The 4723-nt window shown below is 39.2% G+C and overlaps 1 long non-coding RNA gene across 1 annotated transcript; it reads right to left on the bottom strand.

Annotated features, from left to right (window-relative positions):
• Positions 1-2920: 2920 nt before the first annotated feature.
• Positions 2921-4723, bottom strand: LOC122979148. Its single transcript, XR_006402805.1, has 3 exons — positions 3838-4723; positions 3629-3709; positions 2921-3205 (listed from the first exon to the last, which is right to left on the bottom strand). It is a non-coding gene; the product is annotated as an uncharacterized LOC122979148 (long non-coding RNA).

The raw sequence follows: 4723 nt of genomic DNA, 5'->3' as shown, positions 1-4723 counted from the left end.
GCATTTCAGAGAAGGTGGCGCTTGTGGATTCTAAAACAGGATGCGTCTTTTGCTCATTAGCAAGAGGGAGAGTTGTTTGAAGTTGGGATGTTTGGCAGTGTTGGCAGCAAATGCGACAAGAAGGCCCCGTAATGAAATGTAGGTGCTCATTTTCAGACGAGCTTCGAAGAACGATAGGAAAGTCCCCGTCTGACAAAAATCCTGTGGCTAAATGTTTACATTGGATAAAAATATGTAATTATTTTATTTCTTTTTCTCTTCAGATGGGTCTGTAGTTGGCTTGACAGCACCATAGTGCTGCTTTAGCCGTGTGATGGTAGGTATCACTGAAGCTGTAAATTATACACAGTGTGAAATCTCAACATTGCAACATTGTGCCATCTGTTTATCCTGACATTATCTGTTATGCAGCACTGCTTTCTACTTGCTGCATTAACACTGAGGTGTGATTATTTGCTTCTCTCTATTTACTTTTAAATTTACTTTGTGAGTCTGTATGTTTTCACTAATTACTATACAGGATAAAATGTTTTCAGTTTCTTATGTTGAACAGTGTCAAATATGTAAATGATATGTATATTATGTATATTGAGCTATAAATTATCTGTAAGATAAAAGTCATTTGACACATAATAATAATGTATCATAAGTCTTTGTTAATACCCAGTGATATACTGATGAACACTGATAAAGAAATACTAATAATACTAATAAAACAAGTCATTGATGATCACTCAGACCATGTCTCTGAAGAGCTCACAGTCCACATAGAGTGCATTAATTAGACCCAGCTTAATAGCTCTTGAGGCAGGAAAGGGGAAAAAAAGAATAAATAAATGAATCAAAAAAATGACACTGTTATTAGATGAGGAACCACAGACTTGGCTGACGAGTGTAGTGCAGGCCAACCTGTTAATTAATCTTAATATGAGTCATAATATCAAGCAAATTATCCAGTGTCATAAAGGAAGGCTGGCTTCAGCAGCCAGACCGTTTTGTCAATTACAGGGTCCCAGTCACCTGATGTGGGAACATGACCAGGGTCAGATGTTCTGTGACAAGTTAAAATGCAACAACAGTTGGTGAGGAGGCTCATTATAGGGAGCAGATGCTGATGAGAAACAGGAAATGGAGAGTATATGGTCTGATTAGTTCTACATTTGCTCATACAGAAGATGAGACATGAATATAAGATATCAAGCTCATTTATGTGATTGTTAAAAACATTTATGCAAGAACAGTTTCTGTTTTAGGTTTTCTGTGAGGTGTTTAAGTTGGATTCAACAAACCTTAATTGCACAAAGTTGTTGTAAATTGCTTGTTTCAACCAAGCAGCAACTACCACAGCATGAGGCTGAAGCCAATGTGGAAGTACTTTAAAGTGTAATGCCACCGATAGCAGCTAGATGCTGGCTCCAATAAATCCCTGCCTCCAATTGACCCCCATTCAAAAAGTGTCAACCAACCCATCAGAAATACTAACTGAATTATGTCTTAATTGCTAAATTCAGGCCTTCTTAAGTGTGCTGATTGTCATTTTGAAAATTATTTCTTGTTAATAAGATTTGGAGGCTTGTAGTAGCTTTGATGTCGGCCGTGTCGGTGTTGATTGACAGCTGTGATTGACAGTTAGCTCACCTGCTGCACTCCCCGGCTCCAGGACTCGCATGGAGTCAGATTATTGTTGTAATATTTCGGTAAGTTTAATGTAACTTGATTACGATACCTGCCCTGTTTGTTGCCCTGACTAACAATTTTGCCAAAGTAGCTAACGTCAGCCCAAGTGTTCACTGCTTCTTGTTATTTTAATTTTTATATATTTTTTATTTTATTGAATGATTTGTATTATCAATGATGCTTATTGTTCAATATTGTTTATCTGACATCCATGCCAATAAAGCATATGGAATTGAAATTGCATTGAGAGAGGGAGAGAGGAAGGTCCCAGTGAAACAGAAGTTAGAGTGTCTTTAGCTTCTGTACTGTGTAATTTTTACTCAGACAAGTGACTTTTATGTCTGGACAAGTGAAAGGTAAATTAACTTGTCTGAAGGACAAGTGCCTCACAAAGTTAATGTCAAGCCCTGTGTTCATAAGTGGGTTCACATTTCTGATATTTGATCATTAGCATAATCAGTCTCCTCTAATTGCTATACAAGACTAACCGTCTGCTCAGTTTGTGGGCAAGTTTAATTCATAAAAATGTTACCAAAGACTTTGAAGAAGTGGTCATTTGAAGTCAAAAACAACATATTTAGAATGTCAGTAGTCTGAAAAAATGAGGAAAATATACTACAGATGTCCCAAAAAAAGTAAAATCCAAACATGTTGTTTTTACACTTACAATTTTACAGATTAAACAAATGAGACATAATGTTTTAAATAGTGATGTTAACAGGTGCTTGTAGGCAGATTTTGTCACCTTTCACAGAGCCTAGCTTGTTCCCTGTGTTTCCATTCTTTGTCCTACTCTACTTTACTACTACTTTACTGTACAAACACCACACCATCATCCATCTTCTGATCTAATTCCTCTTAAGGTTTTTACATGTTTAAACTCCAGATTCATAATTGTTAAGTCAAAGTGTTCTCTGTGAAGGGAGACTATTTGTACATGACATGTAAATGTACATCAGGCATGGACCACTTGTGAATGTCTTAGAAAACATTCTAAATTCAAGGAAATTTGTGAATGCAGCAAATGATCTGAATCACTGGTATGTGTGACTTAAGAACAAACCTGTTTGAACAAATGGTTCTTACATATAGCCTAATGATTGTCTTGAGTGAATGGCCTTTTTATACCAAATAATGAAATTCAGGAAATGAACAGTATAGTCAATGGAGATGTAGTGGGAAAGGAAAAAGAAACAACAAATAATAATAGCCTGTGAAACCCTAATAGCTTGTCTGATGACTTTATTCCCACTATTTATTTATTAATATACAGTATCATTATGTTCCCAGAAAGACAAAAGCAATTCTGAGATGTTGTGTTGTTTCTTTTCATCCATGGGAGAGGGAACTGAAAGAAGGAGAAAACAAGGTCCCGAATTGCTCTCCCGCGAGAACACTGATGTGGTCTTTCCTGGTGCCACCAGGGACGTCTTCCATCCTCCTTCGCCCACTTCAGGGAGCGTTGTCTGTCCCCAAAGACTCTGCCGTGTCCCCGCTCCCTGGTATAACTAGGGCATCTGGGAGAAAACTTCACAGCATAATTAAAGCAGTGTTTGTGGCTCTCACTTTGTGCGTGCATGTGTGTACGTGTTTGTACATCACAACGATACTTTTGGGAGAAGAGTTAAGTGATTAGTCGCAATGTGCAACCCAAATGTGGATAACAGCCTTCTCACTACCCGCTTTAAGTACTAGACTTAAACCATGGTGAACAGTACTTCAGATGACGCAACAGTCTCCATAAGAAGATGTTCCTCAGCTTTGAGTAGTACAGTCTGCCCCAAAATCTAACGCAATAAAAAACAGTTGAAGATGATAAAAGCCATTTGTTTTAAATCAGAACTACATTGGCAGTAGCACATTATCTTGTTATCGTACTCCTTTCAGTCACTCCCTTTCTTTTGGCCTCATTACCTTTTGTTCACTCCTCTCCATTTATTTCTATTCTTACCCCTTCATCTCTCCAGCTTTTTCCGTCTCCTTGTGCATTATTCTCTTTCCTCCTCGTAGCTGTAATGACCTTCCCTCTTTGCTGCAGAAAGTAAGGGTGTGTAAAGTCAGTGTTATACTTTCCATATCCATGACTATGCAAGGGTCCATGTGATGTAAATTTCATCATCAGAGGGTGTATGCATAGGCTGTGTGTGGACATTGGCGTACCTCCAATTTGTTGTGGCCAGTAGATGTCGATCTGCTGGGCATGTGTGGAAAACATCCTCCAAGCTGACTCTAGAAAGTAGTATAAACAGAACTACTACTGTGTCCATGGTGTCCGCAGCTGTCTGAGTATGTGTCTGCATATATTTTGGGCTAAAGAATGAAAGAAGGAAAAAAAAAACATAAATGCTGAAAGACAGGGGAAGGAAGAAAGAGAGACATTGGAAGTGAAGCAGCCGCAGAGAAGAGGAGACCGGCGGCATGAAGCTCAGTCATTTTCCCAGCCAGTCGGTTATTAAGTTAGTCAGTCAGTCTGAACAGACTGTACCCTCACAGTGGCTTCCTCTTAACTCTCCATTTCATGAATGTAGAATTGGTGAGAGGGAGAGGTAGCAGTCACTTTGCAAAACATGAAAGAACACTTTACATGGCAGTCCCCTCGGATTCCTTCCCCCTCTTCGCACTCGCTGTCAAAATATTGACACAGGAGGGGAAAGCAAGCTGCATTTTATTCTCATGTATCAGACACTTTGTCCTTTTGAATTATTGATACTCCTAGAAGGGGTTTTGTGTTGGACACAGGGCTATCCTCAGGTCTTTTTGACCTATCTTCAGTGGTAGTACCTGTGGAACCAAACTGTAGCTGGCTAGATTGCTGGCTCGAGGCTCTTCCTGTTAGAACTGTAGTGTAGTTCAGGGCTCTCAGTGAAACACCTGGCCTGAGGGTTTTGCAGAGACTTTCAGAGTGTAATGGAAAATTGTAGAGGTTGTAGGTTCAAGTAGGCATGATGGCTGTGTTGTCAAAGTGCCCTTACAGTAGGGGCAGGGACCAGCATATTCATTGGAAACAAAGTGTTGAGAAAATACAGAGGGTGTATATATGTAAGGT

Source organism: Thunnus albacares, chromosome 3 (genome assembly GCF_914725855.1).
Source record: "Thunnus albacares chromosome 3, fThuAlb1.1, whole genome shotgun sequence".
Classification (NCBI taxonomy): domain Eukaryota; kingdom Metazoa; phylum Chordata; class Actinopteri; order Scombriformes; family Scombridae; genus Thunnus; species Thunnus albacares.
This window is presented reverse-complemented; position numbering and strand designations above follow the sequence as displayed.